General features: G+C 41.9%; 1 protein-coding gene across 2 annotated transcripts in view; it reads right to left on the reverse strand.

Moving 5' to 3' along the window:
* Window positions 1-19,593, reverse strand: part of LOC147747316 (cytochrome P450 2J2-like) — a 417,724-nt gene that overhangs the window by 302,893 nt on the left and 95,238 nt on the right. The window lies entirely within an intron of this gene.

A 19,593-nucleotide genomic window follows, 5' to 3' on the forward strand; every position in this document is an offset into this window, starting at 1 on the left:
ATAAATGGTAGTGCCAGTCTCTATTAAAATCATGAGTGAGGGGAATTAAATTTGCTACAGACTCACAAAGCAGGGGCTTGTTTATGAAAAACAAAAAGTTAACGCCGGTCCCCATACCTGGTAATTAATGACAGAAAAAGAACATCAGACTGTCCACTCTAAAGAGGACGGATGGTTCTGATGCCATTACTCAGACTCCTCCCTAATCCATCATGACATCTGAGTTTTCCAATGGCGGATCTAGCTGGGGCACCAACATCAGAAAACTGACAGTCTGCCTGACTCCTACTTGAGAGGGCTGACCAAGGATTTGAAGGACAAGGCACTTTGTCATGTTTGTGACGGACTACCCTGGGTGCCAAACTCTAAATCAGGTTCTCTGTTCAGTTATCAGTAAATGTTCTCTTGGGCAGGACCAGGCTCATTTAACCAATTTCCTGGAGTAACCACTTACCAGGATTTTCCTTTTTGGTATGTACGTATGTCTCCCTGAAATAGTCATTCCTCCACTTGCAGTTTCTCCATATGCAGAGTAACTGACTCTATGGTAGGTCATCTCCCGGGCTTTTGGATAAAGTTAAGTGCCTGTTCTACGTAGTCAATAACTAGTTATGTAATGCCTGGGAATCAATATCCAGAGATATGACAGAGTCAAAATGGCTCCTGAATCCTCATAAACAATAAATGAAAAATAGACCAGGAGCTGTGATAAGGATCAACAGTGCCCTACAAATGATTAGGGAGCCTCATTATTGAAAGATAATTAATTCCCCCATCTTGCAACTCGCCAGGGGGCACATTTGCACAATGGTGAAAGAAGGGGGCGGCCCTGAGGTGACATGTCTGCAAACACACCCTGTGGCGCTTTTTAATTTGGGGAATTAATTCCTCTTCATTCCTGAGGGTCCCTGGGGGCCAACTAGCCCACCAGGTACCTCCAGTATCTGCCACAGAGCTGCGTTGCAGAGAGGTGTTCAGAGGCCACGCCCTTTTTACAACACTCTGCAACGCAGCTCCATGGCACTTACTGGAGGTACCTGGTGGGCTAGTTGGCTCCCAGGGACCCTCAGGATTGATGAGGAATTATTTCCCCAACTTAAAATTTCGCCACAGGGCATGTTTGCACAGGCCCGCCCCTCCCTTCACCACTGTGCAAACGTGCCCCATGACGCGGCCCCCCTCCACCATTATAATATATATTTTTTTTAAAGGGAAGGCCGGCCCCAGGAACTGACCCTTATATTATTTTTATTTTTTTTTATTTGGATTTTTATCGGCCCGGGGACCTCATCCCCCGGGGCATGGCCATTTTTTTAATTTAATGTATTTGGAGGGGGCTGCGTGGCACCCCTCCTCAGGTCATTTATGGCCCCAGGGACCACATTCCCCGGGGCCGGCCTTCCCTTTAAAAAAAAAAATATATTATAATGGTGGATGGGGGCCGCGTGGGCTGGCCCTATTCATAGGGGACCGTGGAGGGGTCCCCAATCCCCCAATGGTCCCGCCGGCTCCCCGCAGCCAGCGGGGGAGCCAGCATTGCTTTTCCACACGGGGAACTGCTAAGATTCAACTCACCATGTAGAAAAGCAATCTGCCATATCAAACAGCAGTGTCCCGGGGGTGGGCACCCCAGGACACTGCAGGAGCCGGCCCTGGGGAGTGGCGGTCCTCAGGGCCATGACAGGGCTCCAGGAGGGGGCCCCCCTCCCACCATTTACAAAGCCTCAGGTGGTGGTCCCCAGTGCTTGGGAGTCCATCAGGGACCCCCCAACTTTAATATTTAGAGCCCCGGCGAGGTGGTGGTCCCCAGGGTGTGGGGAGGTTCAAGCCCCCCAACACGGATTTTTTTTTTAAACATGCCCCGGGGTGACAGGCCCCGGGGCTGCGGGGGGCCGTGAGACACCCGCAAATGTTTTAGATAAGCCCAGAGGGTGGCTGTTTCCAAGGCTGGGCGGGCTGTGAGCCTTCCCCACAAATATGTGTTAAAAGCCCAGGGGGTGACAGTCCCCGGGACTAGGGGCCCCTACGGGCCCCCCCATGAAAATACAAATATTGCCCCCGGGAATTGGCCCACCCGGGGGCTACATATTAAAGAAGCACGGAAGCCAAAGTTAATGGGTATAGAATGTTGCGATTTTCCTATGGTACTAGGTCCTAACTATAACTACCTACTTGTTGTCTGAGTGTGGTTCTTCTGATGGACAAATCCCCACCGAGCCTGATATATATCTATACATATATGTATATTACCTACTGGTGGTCGCCAGTAGGTAGTTATAGTTAGGACCTAGTTATCATAGGGAAATCGCAACATTCTATTCCCATTAACTTTTACGCCGATTGACGAATCTTCACGAAATTTTTCAAAACTTATGGCCCGCTCCGGTCAGCTCCTATCTTGGAAGTTTTGGGGTGATTCGTCAAGGGGGGCTGAGAAAAAAGGGGGGTTCCAAAATGTGTTTTCCCCATGCAATTTTCCGTAGGAAACTTTAGATGCGGCTACAGCCCGAACTGCTGAACGGAATTACACCAAATTTGGCTAAAAGGTAGCCCTTGGTTCAGAAAAAGCCCTTTTTGTAAAATGGTGTAAATCCATTCAGTAGTTCTTTAAATATTATTGGAAAAAGGAATATATATCTGGGCGGAGCCCAACCACACATCTCATCGTGAGATCTAATTGGCTGTCAGCACTTCATCCAAGAAGTGTCGGTAGTTACATTATAAATCATTTGTTGATGGTACCATACTCATTTTAGGAATTGTGGTGTGTTCTAAAGTCATTTTGCCATGTGAAAAAGCCTTCTGCTGGGATATCATGAATCATGTTTGAGAGAAAACTATTTTCTCATGCTTTTCCCACAGAGGTTCAGAATGTGATCTATTAGCTAAACTGAGAGCATATTTTCTGTAAATTCACATTATCTTTCTCACTCATGTGAGAATGAAGTCTGACCTTCTCAGTAGTAAAACATGTACATACAACAAGGGCAGAGACTGTCAGTTGATTCCTTTGTGTTCTACTGCAGCTTCCCAGAGTGTTCTAAAGAACAACTAGAGCGCTAACAGTCCTACTTATGACAAACGTATTGCACACCTGAAGCCATCTTGATTGGAATAAAGTGGTAGTACTTAAAACATTTAATTTAAAAAGGAACAAAATGAGGGGGTTCATTTTGCCATAGAAAGTGGGATTAGTGCTTCAGAAAGTAAAATTAGGGCACATTTTGAGTGACTTCTCAAATCCTTTTCTATTTCATTAAAAAATTCTGACATGCAGACTGAAACATGCACTTTCAAGACCAGCAGAAGACTTTCCTGGTGAGCAGTAGCTTTACTACATTGATCTAATAGGCAACTAGAGTGCTAACATTCTGACTTCATGGCAAATGTGTGACATATCTGAATACCTTCTTGATGGAATCAAAGTAAAAAAACTGAAAGCATTTCCTACTGAGGAGACTTCAGTAAATGAGGAAATTAGGAAACTTCATAACAAATAACAAGATGGCCACCAGAGACAAAAGAGCCGAAATGTAGCACAAATATCACCCAGATGTAGCCCACATGTAGCCCAATGACAGAAGTGTGCAAAACACTTATTATTTTTGTGTTTTTGCAGTTTTATATAGTGCAGACTTGTCAGGTATTGGAGTGCTTCACATGAGCATTGGTTACATCACATAAGAACAAATTCATTTTGGTTGTAGACATGGGAAGATTAAGTGATTTGACCAGAATCAGAAAATGTCGAGCTGAAGCAGAAACTCCAACCTAGTTCCCCAGTTACAAAGTCTGCAGCTCTGGAAATAACACACATCCTCTCCCCTAAGTGCAACATTTATTCAAGTGGTCTACTGGATAAAAAAACATAAAGGTCACAAATAATTTAAAAGTGCTTTGTCGCTATTTGAAAACTCAGAAAATATGTCCTCATTTTCGTTATTTAGAGCACTAACCATAATTGTGATGCAAATAAGACCCTCTCATCTATGTTATTTCTAAAGGAAATGCTCTAGGTATTACAGTTTTGATTACATCAAGATGACTTCAGACGCTCCACACTTATGTAATAAATATAGAATGTTAGCAATCTAGTTGTTCATTAGGATACTATTGAGAGGCAGAGGCCAGGGGCACGGACTCTGAAAATTGAAGGCAGGTATGAGGGTGCAGAGGCAATAATTTGACCACATTGGGCAGGCAGGAAGGGCAGTGGCAGCACAACAGACTATGGAGGGCAGTGGAAAGGGGGGCAGGGGCAATAAACCAACAATACAGAACTGGCAAGAAAGGATGTCGCAATATAATAGACCATTGTGGGCAGAAGGAAGAGGCAGTGGTAGTACAACCATACATGCCAACAGAACCGATTCAGCCAGGAAACGTCCAATGTTTTTAAGCCCAAATGGGCTTTATTTGATCTGTCTCCTGCCTACAATCTCCTCTTGTTCAATGTAAGCCAAAGGGGAAAATCTCCCTCTTACTAAGTACAAAATGTTAGCAAGTATGGTACATTGGATCATGGAAGGCAGGAGGAATTAGGGTAGGGACATAGACTCAGATAACAGAGGACAGGAGGGATATGAGAGGTGTACCAAACTGACCCTACAGGGCAGACATCAGGGTTTGCAGCAGCACAATACACCACACAGGGCATGCAAGACTGGAGTGCAGCACAACAATCCATAGAAAGCAGTAGGGAGGGGACAGGACCATGCACATGAACAACAGAGAACAGAGGGGAAAGAGGCAGTGGTTGCTAGCTGACCATAATTGACAGACAGGAGAGAAAGTTGTAGCATAACAGACAATAAAGGGCAGGCGGGACAGATCAGGGGCATTACAATGGAACAGACAAGTCAGGAGGGAGGGAATAAGGGTCTGCACATGGAAACAGAGGGCTGGGGGCAAGGGGGCAGGGCAGGAACAGCAAGATGACCATGGAGGTCAGGCAGGATGGGCACTAGAAACAAGACCCGCCATGGAGAGCAACAGTGAGACTATAATGGCATACACACAGACCATGGAGGGAAGGTGAGAGTGGGTCAGGGGCAGCTAGCTGACTACACAGGGAAGGTGGGAGGGGTCGTGGCAGCACAGAAGATCATGCATGACAAGCAGGATGGTTAGTGGCAGCACAATGGCTATGATGGGCAAGGAGGAGGGTGCAGGGGCATGCACAAAGGATCATGGAGGACAGAAGGGAGGATCAGGACCTGGGCACTGACAAGAGAGTTCAGGGGAAGGGGCCTCACAACAGACCACATGTGGCAGGCAGGAGGAGTAGTTGCAGCACAACAGCCCAGGGAGGGCAGAAGGGTGTGGCAGTAAAATGGACCATGGAGGACAGGAGGAAGGGGATAGGGGCATGGAATGTGGACATGCAGGGTGAAGGTGGCAGAGACAGGTTACAGTCATCTGACAATGCTACAAAGGTGTGAGGGGAGTGGCAGTTCAACAGAACACTCCCAGTAGATAGGAGTGGCAGGTCCATGGAACATGGTGGGCAAAAAGGATGGAGCAGGGGCTTGCACAAAGACATCGGAGGGCAGGGGGAAGGAGAATAGGGGCAGCAAGCTAAGCACAGAGGCTAAGCAGGAGGTCAATGATGGGGCATAGAATTGGGCAATGTAGGGCAGGAGGAGTGGACTGGTACACCATGCTAAATGGAGGGCAGGGGCAGCACATCAGACCATGCATGGCAGGAGGGAGGAGGCATGTCCATGGATTCAGACAACATAGGATAGGGAAGAGGTGGATGGGGCAGCAAGCTAACTGTTCTGAGACGGCGGGAAGGCCAGTGGCAGAACAACAGCCACACAGGGCAGTAATAAGGGAACAGGGACATGGACTTGGACAATGGATGGCTAGGAGGAGGGAAAGCAGGAGCAGCAAGCTTGGGTGGGGGCAGCACAATGCCAGGCTCTACTTCTAACCCCACATCATCCATTATGATATGCATCTTAATTAACAAAAGAAACTAGAAATTTGCTGAAAAAAACAAAGATTACAGGGATGGTATAGTTAGACTCAGATTTCACTCATACACAACCAGTGAAATTCAGCAGTTATAGTTACCTGAGCTAACTATAGCTTACGCCCCCGCAATGTACTGCTAATGACCTCAGACATTACATCATTCATGACATGGTCAGTTACATCACTCATGACATCACACATGACATCTCAAATGAGCTGTGAATGGAATGGAACTATAATCACTAGAAAATTATTTAGGGACACTGTGTGTATATTAACACCCCTTTTTTTTTTCTTTCGTGTAAGAACCATTATAATACGCAAGTTTCCCAGATTAATATTGCTTATAGCCTTTCACTTTAAAGTAATGTGTAGTCCATTGTTTATGTTGATGTTTGCAATCCTAAGTATGTTTATTATGGATATGTCAAGTTGACGAACATACAGGTATGGCGGTCACGGGGCAAGATATGCTGAAATGACATTGTGTGCATATTAACACTTGTTTTCTTTTCTTTATTGTATCAATTCCTGGATTTTCACATCGGGACCAGGCCAATATGGCCACCAACTTTTTGGATTACAGTGATATGTAGTCCTTTGTTAATGTTGGCAACTGGAGGCATTTGTACATTTAAATAAGGATGCTACAATGACGTCTTGTATCATTATCAAGGTTTGGACGAGCCGAAAGGCGTGGATCACGTCCTTTGCAGATTAACTACTTCCAAACTACAACCTGAGTGCTGATTGCTTCCCTGTAAGAGTGAGAGGAGATTAAATACACATATATAAAATTCACTGAAAAAAACACAAGTTTCTGGGACATTATAGTTAGAAATTAGCATTAAAAAACCTCAGATATTCACTGAAAAAAACAGGTTTCATGGATGTCATAGTTAGTTGGAAATTTCACTTGTACAAAACAAGAGAAATTCGACTGTTATAGTTAGTCGTGCTAACTATAACTCACGCCCCCTAATGCACTGCTGATGACGTCAGATATTACATCACTCATGACATGGTCAGTGACATCACTGATGACATTTCAAATTACATCATTGATGACATCATCCACGTGATCCTCTGATCTACCTCCTCACAACCTAAAATACAGACTACCATTCTTGCAACCATAGACACACCATCACTAGTACAGCTACAATATTCTGTGCACTATGCATGCAGACCTCTACTCAGCTATATAGCATTGATACAGTCTTTTAAATACTCAGTTAGTACCTATGCATTCTAGGAATTCTTCTGTCTTTCCCATGCACTAGTCCATTCACCCATCCAGCACTATGTACGTATCCTATCACTCGTTCAATACCTAAGCACTTATAAATTTAGCATGCACTCTCTTTGCAGCACTGAAATTACTCCAGTTATTACTCATATACTTAAGGAATTTCAATCAATATCTATATCAATCTATCAGCCCCATTTTGTGTGGGTTAACGGATGAAAAGTATGATTTGATTGCCCACTTCTCCCATTCTAGAGTTGGAAGTTCCCTAAATGACATATTATTTGATCTGGGCCTTGTCATTGTTAATCCAAGAGATCCTTCTTCCCTTCACTATGAACCGGCCTTTCTTGGCAGTGGCAGGCAAAGTACGATAGATTTTATCCTTATATCTATTAGAACAGTGGGTAACAAAGTTTGAGATCCATACAACTGCACTGAGTGACCACTCTGCCCTTAGTATTTCACTCCGACCGCCTCATAACTTTAGGACGCATAGTTTAACTAGCGCTTTGAAGCAAAAAACCTTGACCCTGGATAAAACAAATGGATTCTCATTAAAATGGGAGAAAATTGACCCCTTGGAAATTACTAAGAGAGTTTTTAACATAGCTTCCTCTGCTATTCTCTAAATGTTTAGATTTGTCCACCCAAGATGAGGAAGTACTGATTAGTTTTAGGGTGATCCTAAAGGCTATAAAAAAGGAACTTTCTGTAAATCTGAAAATTAATGAACAGAAAAAATACGGGTGGTTTAACCACAGATGCACTGTTGCCCACTCCACATTGAAAAAAGCACTTAATAAATCAAACAGGGTGCCTCAAGATATAGTAAAGCTCAGGAGGGAATATAATGTAGCAATAAAGGATAGAAAAAAAGAAGTAAAACAGGCTTCATGGGACCAATTACACGATAGTTGCAGACAAAAAGATAGTTCTGCATTTTGGGCAGTGGTTAAGTCTACATATTTAATTGATAACAAATCGGCACCAAGTATCGATGTTGTTATTGTTATTGTTAGTTTAGATTTGTAACGCGCTCAATCACCTACAGGCCTCTAAGCGCATTGGAAATAGATGTTGTTACAATAACTTAGCTTCACTCCTCCGAGAGACACCACTACAGGCCTACATTGCGGTCAGGGCTCTTCTGAACAGCAATGTTTTCAGGGATTTCCTGAAACGTAGGAGATTCACCTCCCTGCGTAGCCCCTCAGGCAGCTTGTTCCATAGCTGAGGGGCCAAAACAGAGAAGGCTCTCCCTCCCTTGGTCACTAATTTATAGCGGGGGCAAACCAGTAGCTGAGAGTCCGATGATCTGAGTGTTCTCTTCGGACTGTATACTTCCAGACGGGCTTTAATATATGCCGGCGCATGGCCATAAATCGCCTTATGCGCTATACAGAGGCTCTTAAACTCAACCCTCTCTTTAACAGGGAGCCAATGAAGATTTTGGAGTAGAGGGGAGGCCTTTGTTCGTCTGGGTACTCCGAAGATCAGTCGTGCGGCGTCATTCATTACGACTTGAAGTCTGTTTGTCAATGTTTTTGGGAGGCCAAGATACAGGGCATTCCCATAGTCGATCCGTGAAATGACGGTTGCTGCTACAATTGAGCGCATCATAGAATGAGAAAGGAGGGGGGCTAACTTTCTCAATTGTCTAATGATGTTCGTGCAGGTTCCAACAACGGCGGAAATTTGGCTGCCCATTGACAGATCACAATCTAGTTTAATCCCCAAACTCTTCACGTTGGCACTAGGTTTTGGGGCTGATCCAAGCTCTGCAGGCCAATACAGATCACTCCACGGTGAGGTGGTAGAAGGAATTACCAGTACCTCGGTCTTATCCGGGTTGATCTTTAGTAGGTTTTCCGTCATCCACCCCACGGTAAACCTCAAGATGTTTTGAGCTTGGATTTGTGCTGTCCCTGTATTATCAATGCTCAGCACAAGCTGAGTGTCGTCAGCATAGTTGAAGACTCTGCAACCCATCTCAGCCAAAGACGCAATCAGGGGCTGCAGATAAAGGTTGAACAGGAGTGGGGACAGTGCGGAACCCTGCGGTACCCCGCACTCTAAGAATCCCACCTCCGATATCGACTCCCCCAGTTGTATCCTCTGTGTCCTTCCCAAAAGGAAAGATTGCAACCACTTAAAGGCCAAGCCTTTGATCCCAAAGGCCTCCAGTCTTCCCAGGAGCAGGTCATGGCTCCATTGATGAATCTACCTGGGTGCATTACTTTTCAAAGATCTTTGCAAAAGGGCCAGACAATCTGAGACAACAAGCAGGTTTGGGTCAAGTACAATCTGTATCCCACTACCCTATTCCCCTAGATATTACAACTGAAGAGGTTCTATTGGCCCTTACATCCAGTAAAAACAGGAAGGCACCGGGACCGGATGGGGTCCCAATAGAGTATTTTAAGTCTAACTTAGATCTATGGGCCCCAGTGGTGACAAGAGTATTTAAGGCATCCTGTGAGGTGGGGCTACTGGACTCATGGTCCAAGTCAATTATGGTCCCCATTTTCAAAAAGGGGGACCGTCAGGAGGCATCTTGCTATCGTCCGATCTCACTGCTGGATTCCCTGGGAAAGGTGGCGGGTAGAGTCATACTTCAACGCCTCCAGCAGTGGGCGGAAGATGGCGCGATCCTCTCGGACCTTCAATTTGGGTTTTGGGAAGGTCTGGGGACGATAGAACAAGCCCTAAATCTGGCATTGCTCCTAGGCAAATATGTTAGTGCAAAGGGAGGCTCGGTCTACATGGTCTATGTAGACCTATCAGCAGCCTTCGACTGCGTAGCCCATAATAAACTTTGGGCTATCCTAGCGGAAATGGGTGTCGAAGAACCATTGCTGAATTTTTTGCGTGAACTGTATTTGAACGCATCAGCAAGGGTGAGGTCGGACACAGGGCGAGTAACGGCATCTTTTGAAATAGAGAGAGGAGTGAGACAAGGATATGTCCTGGCCCCATTACTCTTCACGCTTTATACCAACGGGCTGGAGAGGGATATGATTACTGGGAGCCGGGACCTCCCTTTAGTAAATAAACGACCGATTCCCGCTCTTCTCTATGCTGACAATGCGGTGATACTCGCCAGAACGCCCCTTGAACTGCAGAAGGCACTAAATAGATATGCATGTTTTATGAGCAACCTGGACCTACGCATAAATATTAAAAAAACCTTTGTTATGACAGTAGTTCCTGGGAAAAAAAGGCAAACCAAACCAATACACACTTAGGAAAGGAAAAACTAGATACTACAGATCAGTACCCATATTTGGGCATTATTATGGACAACAGACTCAATTGGAAACCTGCTATTGAGTCAAGAAAACTTCTCTTATTGAGAGCAACAATGGCCCTGGTAAATTTCTCGAAAAAAACGGGGTAAAAGACCCCCGTTAGAATGTCTCCAGATATACAAGGCAAAATGTCAATCAGTTGCATTGTACCGGGCAGGTCTTTGGGGGTACGCAAAAAATAATGCCCTACAATCTGTGGAAAATGCTTTCCTGAGGTTCCTTTTGGTTGCTCCAAATACCACTTCTACTTATTCCTGCCATATTGAGTTGGGCATTCCCTACTTGACTGATCTAGTAAAAATGGAACCACTCCTCCTGTGGCAACGTATTTGGTCAACGGATAAAAACGTTCTCACGCAGGGGATCATCCTAGATTGTATGTCTCTTGATCATTGCTATAAAATTGGATGGTTGATATATGTAAAACGTTTGTTAACTGACCTAGGCCTGTAAAAACATTATCTTGTGCCCTCCTCTATCCGTTCCCTACCCAAGAAGGCATTGAAGGTTTTGTGCCTAGCGCACTTAGATGAATTAAGATTGGCTAAAGAGATTATCAAACCATCTGTGCAACAGTCCATAGCCATCCAAACCACATTTTCCATTCAGCCATACCTAACCTACACCTTTTCTGTGTTTGAAAGGTTTCTATTAGTTAGATTTAGGCTCAATGTCTTCCATCGTCGGGTTGCCTTTCCACAGACCAAAAAATGGGCCTTGGAATTACCACCATGCCCATGTGATGATATTTCGGTGCAGGCAACAATTCACACCCTATTTTTCTGTAAATTTTATACGGAACACAGAAAGAGTTGGCTGATGCCGATATTACAATTCATGGGCATTAGAAGATGCCGCCCGGTCCGGCTCTATTTACAGTTTTTGGAAGAGGAGGGGATATCGAGGCACATTGCTAGATTTTTTAAATGTATTTTCCGACATCGCTCCAATTTGTAACGAAGTTTGTAACTCATAGGGTTTATTTTGTTTTTAACACTGAATGTGTGCCAATCACTAACTGAAATTATGATTGTTAAATTGCTGCACTAAGTTGTATTGTACATTTAATTCCTTTCGGGATACATGAACTAGTACATACTGTCTTTTAAGTTTTTTTTATCATGTATACTTATTATCTTTTTAAGATAAAATGAATTGTATCTGCAATAACTGCTATTATGGTGTTTTCTTGTGATAAAAAAACGAATAAAGATTTATTTGATTTGATTACTCATATACTGAAGGAATGGCCTAGCCACTAACCCAAGTACAGGTACAATGTTTTGTACACTATGCATGCAGATCTCTCACAAGCTACATACTATTAATACGCACTTCTAAATACCCAGTTAATACCTATGCAGTATAGGAATCCTCCTGTCTGTCACATGCATTTCTACAATCACCCATCCAGCACTATCTACATATCCTATCACTCCACCAATACCTAAGCACTTATAAATTTAACATGTCCTCTCTTTGCAGCACTGAATATATTCTAGTTACTAGTCATGTACCTAAGGAATGGCCTAGTCAGAAAAACTAGTACAGCTACGATATTGTGTGCACTATGCATGCAGACCTCTAATCAGCTACATAGAATTGATACAGTCTTTTAAATACTCGGTTAGTACCTATACAGTCTAGGAATCCTTATGTCTGTCCGATGCAGTTCTCCATTCATCCATCCAGCACTATCTACGTACCCTATCCCTTCACCAATACCTAAGCACTTATAAATTGAGCATGCACTCTCTTTGCAGCACTGAAATTATTCCAGTTATTAGTCATATATTTAAAGAATGGCCTAGCCACTAATACAAGTGCTCGTACAATACTTTGTACACTATGCATGCATACCTTTAACCAGCTACATACTATTGATGAGCTCTTCTAAATATCCAGTTAGTACCTATGCAGTATAGGAATCCTCCTGTCTGTCCCATGCATTTCTCCAATCACCCATCCAGCACTAGCTACATATCCAATTACTCCACCAATACCTAAGCACTTATAATAACTGAAAAAATGATTAGCATTTTTGATATGTACTACTGTCAAGGTAACATTAAGTAATCCAAACACTATCAATGCACAACTACATTCAGCTGTGCACTATATATATATATATATAAACCTCTAACCAGCTACTTAGTAAAGTACTACCCCTGCAACCTAGGAATCCTACTGTCCATCCCATGCACTTCTCCAATCACTCATCCAACACTATCTACGTATCCTATCACTCTGCCAATACCTAAACACTTATAAAGTCAGCACACACTTTCTTTGCAACACTGAAATTTCTCCAGTTATTAGTCGTATACTTAAGGAATGGCGTAGTCACTAACACACGTGCCGGTACAATATTTTGTACACTATGCAGCAACACCTCTAACCAGCTACAAAGTATTGATACGCTCTTCTAAATACCCAGTTAGTACCTATTAAGTGTAGGAATCCTCCTGTCTGTCCCATGCATTTCTCCAATCACCCATCCAGCACTATCTACTTATCCTATTACTACACCAATACCTAAGCACTTATAAATTCACTATACACTCTGTTTGAAATACTGTAATTATTCTAGTTACTAGTCATGAATTTAAGGAATGGCCTAGCTACTAACACAAGTACAGCTATAATATTGTGTGCACTATCCAAGCAGACCTCTAACTAGCTACATACTATTGATACACTCTTCTAAATACTCAGTTTGTACTCATGCAGTGTAGGAATCATCCAGTCTGTCCCATGCACTATCCCATACCACTATCTACTTATCCTATCACTACACCAATACGTAAGCACTTATAAATTAAGTGTTCACTCTGTTTGCAGCACTGTCATCATTTCAGTTACTAGTGGTATTCTTATAAATAGACCTAGGCACCAGCATAAGTACACCTAAAGTATTCTGTGCATAATCCCTACAAATCTCTGGGCAGATACATACTATTGGTCCACTCCATTAAATACTGAAGTAGTACTCATGCTGCGTAGGATACCTCCTGTCAGTCTTATGGAATTCTTTAATCCCCCATCCAGCACTATGTTCTTATTGTATCAGTCTGCCAATACCTAAGCACTTATGGGGCAGATTTACAAGCACCCTGCGCCACCAGTGCGTCACTTTTTGTAACGTAGTGATGGCGCCAGGCACTACTTCATATTTACAAGGAGAGGAACAGCCACCGTGTGTGGGTTTTCTTCTGCTTGTAAATACGACCCCTTCATACACAGAACTTTGCGTTTAAGGAGGGTTCCATAGGTGTTGCTGTGGGTGTTCCCACGGAACACCCATAGAACAAGACACATCTCCATATTAATGAGAAATCATAAATCTGGAGATGTGTGTGAATGCTGCGCCATCCTAGAGTTGGTGTAGCAAGGCACAATGAGGAGAATTGTTTACATTTCTCCTCATTTTTTCCTCTTTCAATGCATGCTGCATTCCACAGCATACATTGAAAGAGGAAAATGCCTTTACTGATTGTTTTTGTGCAGGAAGGTGTCCCTTCCTGCACAAAAACAATCTCAGCATGACACAGACATCCTTGCACCATGGTGCAAGGGTGCCTGTGTTACCGCATGGCTGCAGTTTGTGCAGCAGTGCAGAGGGAAGTACAGAGTTGCAACAACTTCATGTGCATATGTCACATCCCTGTGCTTCAGAAGTGCCACAGTACAGTGCAGCTAAAGAGCTTGCAGTGTAATGCTGCAGTACTTCCTCATAAATCTTCACCTATAAATTCACCATACACTACTAATGCATTCTTTCATTCAATCATGCTGTATGCATTTATTCAACCAAACTTTCACACATTACCTTGAAAATATAGTTCTTTCTTTAACCAGATAAGGTAGTTCTGATAAGAACTTTTTTTTCCTCTCTTTTCTTTTTTCTTTATTCTTATTTTTTTGAACAATTTTGTACTTTTTTCAAAAAAATTAACAAAAAAAGAACGAATAAAATAGGAAACTTTTGCAATTACTTATCATTCCAAAAGCAAACAAAAATAAAATTAACAACGATGGTTGCATTGCGCAGCACAAACAGCATCCACCGACTGCTCACCGAAGCATATGTTTCTTACACTTCACGCAGTGTTGCTCGAGAAAGGTGAATTCTGGCCTAATGTCCATTGCAGGTGTTCCTGAGGATGCTCCAGACGTACTTGCCACAGCAGGTGAGGGGTTCAAAGCAGTTCGCCTCATTTCCTCCTGAGCAAGATTGAGAGGATGTGTGGTCCGGAGATGCTTTTACATTGAAGCAGTGTCACAAGAGAATTTTTTTTCACTGCCTCTCGACAGGACTCGGTCACAAATTTTGCAAATCACCTTTCTCGCATTTACTTTCTTCTCTTCAGGTGGGAAAGTGAAGAATTTCCACACTACAGATTCCGGCCTGTGTGGACGTGGTGCCTCCTGCAAGAATTCTTCTTCAGAAGATACCTCCTCCTGCTGCTGCTGCTGCTGTCCAGATGCCATTTTGTTTGATATTTTTTTTTAAAACTCCAAAAAAACAAGAAAAAAGGGTTCTTGTAGGAAAAGAGATGTCTCTCTAAAGATGCTCCAACAAGAATGATTAAAATGGGTGGGGGCATTCAATAGCTACAGTGGGAAATGTTATGAACCAATGAAATCTCTTTTTTTTTAGGTCACATGGGATCCGCACAATCTGCGCTCACAAAGCACACACCCGACGCGACTTTGAGAAAATATATTTAAAAATAATATAAGTTTATGATAAGTACAAATATATTATTTTTATGCTTAGATAATCTCTTGCCCAAATATGTATATTAAAGACACATACATATAATTTTAGAACATAAAACATTTTTGCGGGAGTTCAGCACCCAGCGCGCCCCAGCAAGTATATGGCGTCATGCGGGACCCGCCACAGCGCACGTGTCGCATACTGTAATGCGCATGTGTCCCGAATGCGCTGGAGCAGGAGTCACGGACTGGTGGCATACCAATGGCGCACATCATGTAATATAAAAAGTATATGATATAACTGAAAAACACGCAGCCGTCGCACACCGTACACGGATCCTTCATGACTTTTCTAAAATTGCGGCTAGAATCCGCGCACCCACCGTGATGTGTACGCTTTGGGTGCGCAACTCCGAAAAAAATGTGGAGAAAAAAATAAAAAATAAAATAATATAAATATATTAAAATAAAGAGATAAAACAAAAAAATTTAACAATATTTCAGTTTGAATTAAAAAATGTTTTTTTTTTGCAATTTTCAGAAAAATATGTTATTTAATGAATAAAATATTTTTAAATAAACAGTTAAAAACTGTAAAAAATCAGTTACAAAAAAATAGGTATAACTACTATTACACTTAAAAATTAGCATTTAAAAAAGCTTTGAAACTCACTGAAAAAACCATAGGTTTCAGAGACGTTATAGTTAAAAATTAGCATTTAAAAAAGCTTTGAAATTTACTGGAAAAAAACATAGGTTTCAGAGACGTTATAGTTAGAAATTAGCATTTAAAAAACCTTAGAAATTCACAGAAAAAAATATAGGTTTGAGGGGTGTTATAGTTAGCTGGACATTTCACTCGTACAAAACCATAGAAATTCCTCTGTTATAGTTAGTTCTGCTAACTATAACTCGTGTGCCCGCAATGCACTGCTGCTGATCTCACATATTACATAATTCATGACATGGTCAGTGACATCACTGAAGACATCTCAAATGACATCTCTAATATAACGTCACCGAAACCTATGTTTTTTTCAGTGAATACATATATATATATATATATACATATATATATGCATATATGTATATATATATATATTCACTGGAAAAACCATAGGTTATATACCATATATAGTTAGGAATTAGCATTTACAAAACCTTGAAAATTCACTGAAAAAACTATAGGTTATAGACCATATATAGTTAGGAATTAGCATTTACAAAACCTTGAAAATTCACTGAAAAAACCATAGGTTATAGACCATATATAGTTAGGAATTAGCATTTACAAAACCTTATTTTACTCACACAAAACCATTGAAATTCGCATATATAGTTAGTTGCACTAACTATATATCGCGCACCCGCAATCCACTGCTGATGATGTCACATATTGCTAATTCCTAACTATATATGGTATATAACCTATGGTTTTTTCAGTGAATTTCAATGGTTTTTTAATAGCAAATATCAAAAGCTGTAAAATGTATTCTTCTTTTAAAGGAAAAATATATTTTATATGTATTTAATATAATTTTTTTATGTATACAGTTTTTTATAGTTACATCCACTGGGCTCACACGTATGCTGATAACAGAAATGTACACAACCTCAATTTACAAAATGTGGAAATCAACTGAATTGGCCAGAGAGGATTGAGATGTCACCAATTGATTCCAACATGCGTTACAACATGCAAGACATCTACAGAGGAGATGGTGTGCACTTCTCAGATGAGGGGAATAGAATATTCCTCCTGAATTTAAGACTGTGCATTGGAACCTACTTGTAGGTACCTAAATCAGCCACAGAACCCAAAAGCTCCCTACCTCTGATCATTCAAAACGTTTATCTTTTTCTAACTTTTTTCACTATTTTTCACCAAAGTACGCTCCCCGGTACGCTTACCGGTGCGCGTACCGGACGCTCCCCCCGCGAATTATTTTTATTTTTTAAATTTTGTATTTTTTGCCTATATGAGCGTCCTAAGCCCCCCTCAGAAAACCTAGAGGGTCAGGAAGTGTCTACCGTGCCCCCTTCTACCCATTCCCAACATTGTTTGCCCTCCATCTTGTGTCTCAATTCTACCGAAACACAAAATGGAGGACTCCCGTAACGCTGCCGGTACACGTACCGGGGCGCGCACCGGTAAATGTAAATGTACATGCATTTATATAGCGCAAATCACTGACCGAGGTCGGTATCTAAGCGCTTGCTTAGGGAACCCGTCCTGGTATTCCCCTGTGAGATAACCCCAGCAGGATATCCACAAGGTGAAAGCCAGGCATCCCGCCGCGGGCGGCCGTTGTGGAGATTAAGCAAGCTATTGCCCAGAGTCGCAGAGTGTGAACCCGTGAGTATAGAAGGCACCGGAGCGAGAATTATCGAGACCGTGGATTTTTTTTGCCCAAGACCCGCCAAGGCGGGGAATTGAACCCTGGTCCAGGGCCGATCTCAGCTTCCGGGTCTGCCACCTCTAACCCCTGAGCCACACTTCTCCACCGGTAAGCGCTCGCTAAAAAAAGGTGGGAAAGTAATTTACAGAAAAACCACTGGAGACACTTTCATCAAATATAGAATAGGCCCTACTACATAGCAGTCACTACCATTTACCCAAATTTGGTGGTATTCCATTGAGCCATTTGGGATGTAGCCCTGTCTAAATATCCTGAGGTAAATTACATGACAAAAACACATATGAAACTGTTTGAATTTTCAACCAATTAAAATGTTACTTACATTTTGTACTTTTACGTGCTGACATTTGATTGGTTAAGTACATGAATATATATAAAAAATGAGAGAGAAACACAGCCATTTTGACTAACACTGCCTAAGGTACATTTGGAAAAGAATTTGACAGAAAACTTCAGCTACTTTGAAGAAGGTAAATTGTTAATTTGAAAGGAGAACTATGTTATGCACTTTAAGTTAATTTGGGAAAATGTTTTCAGATAGTTATATACTGTCCCTCAATAAGAGTTAGACATTGAGAAAGGCTTATTTATTTAAATTATTGATTGAGTTAGGCTTCTGTGGTATTCTTTTAAATTTTGAAAAATCGCAACAATAAATAAATAAATTTAAATTTAAAAAGTTAAAATTGTTTTAGACATTATTCTTTTTTATATGAAAATTATGAAATAGTACCCAAAAAGATAAAATATAAAGTGAAACTTAAAATATACTGTGCAACTTTTTGTGTTACATAGTAGGTTTGCTCATAGTTACTTCCTTTCTCCAACTGTATTATCTCCAATGTGCATTTAACATTTCTTTATCATCTCATGCCTCCATATTGTTTCTGCTTTCCTGACAGACTATGGTATGAATTCCATATACCACAATAACTTCTGAAACAACATGCAAGATATCTACAAAGGAGACGGTGTATATTAAATTTTAGACTCTGCATTGGTACCTACATGTTGCTACTTAAATAAAAAAAAACAACAAAAAGACCAATCAATAAACATACAATATTTGAAAAGTCTATCATTCTTTTTCCCCATAGTACGCTCCCCCGCAAAAAAAACGAAAAAAAAAATATTTTTTTTGCCCTGCTGGGCCCTTTTAAAGCCCCCACATCAAACCTAGGGGGTCAGGGAGGATCTACTCTGCCCCCTTATAGTCATTTCCCCCTTTGTTTTGGCCATCTCTTGTGTCTCGATCCTACCGAGACACAAGATGGCGGCCGCTCCGGACTGTTTAGAATGTTTACAGACACCCGAGAGCCAATCAGCTTTCCCCGCGCAAGTCGCGTGGCGCGCCCGGAGCGCTCCCCGGTGCGCGTACCGCGGGGCGCTTACAGATATATATATTTTTTTGAACCTAAATTACTCAAAATCCACTAGAGCACATATCTTGAGACCTAGCAAAGGCACATCGGGCTACCAGTCCCTACAATTTTGTCAAGTTTCATAGAAATCCATTCAGCCGTTCGAGCTAAAAGTGAGTCCAACCGCCCAATGGAAAACTCTATGTTAAAAACATGTTTTAGGACCCCCCTTTTTTCTCGGCCCCCACTTCACGAAACCCCCCCAAACTTCCAGGGGACGCTCAGAAACAAAATGTGCCATTTTCCTGAAAATTTCAGCCATTTCCGTCCTTCAACACCAAAGTTATTCAACATAGAATTTTCAGAAATCCCTATTCAAAAAAATCCTAACTATATATAGATACTGGCGACCGCCAGTAGGTGATATATATATATATATATATATATATATATATATATATATATATGTATATATATATTACCTACTGGCGGTCGTCAGTAGGTAGTTATAGTTAGGATAGTTTTTTCTATAGGAAATCCACAACATTCTA

This window comes from Lissotriton vulgaris, chromosome 1_1, assembly GCF_964263255.1.
Source record: "Lissotriton vulgaris chromosome 1_1, aLisVul1.2, whole genome shotgun sequence".
NCBI lineage: Eukaryota > Metazoa > Chordata > Amphibia > Caudata > Salamandridae > Lissotriton > Lissotriton vulgaris.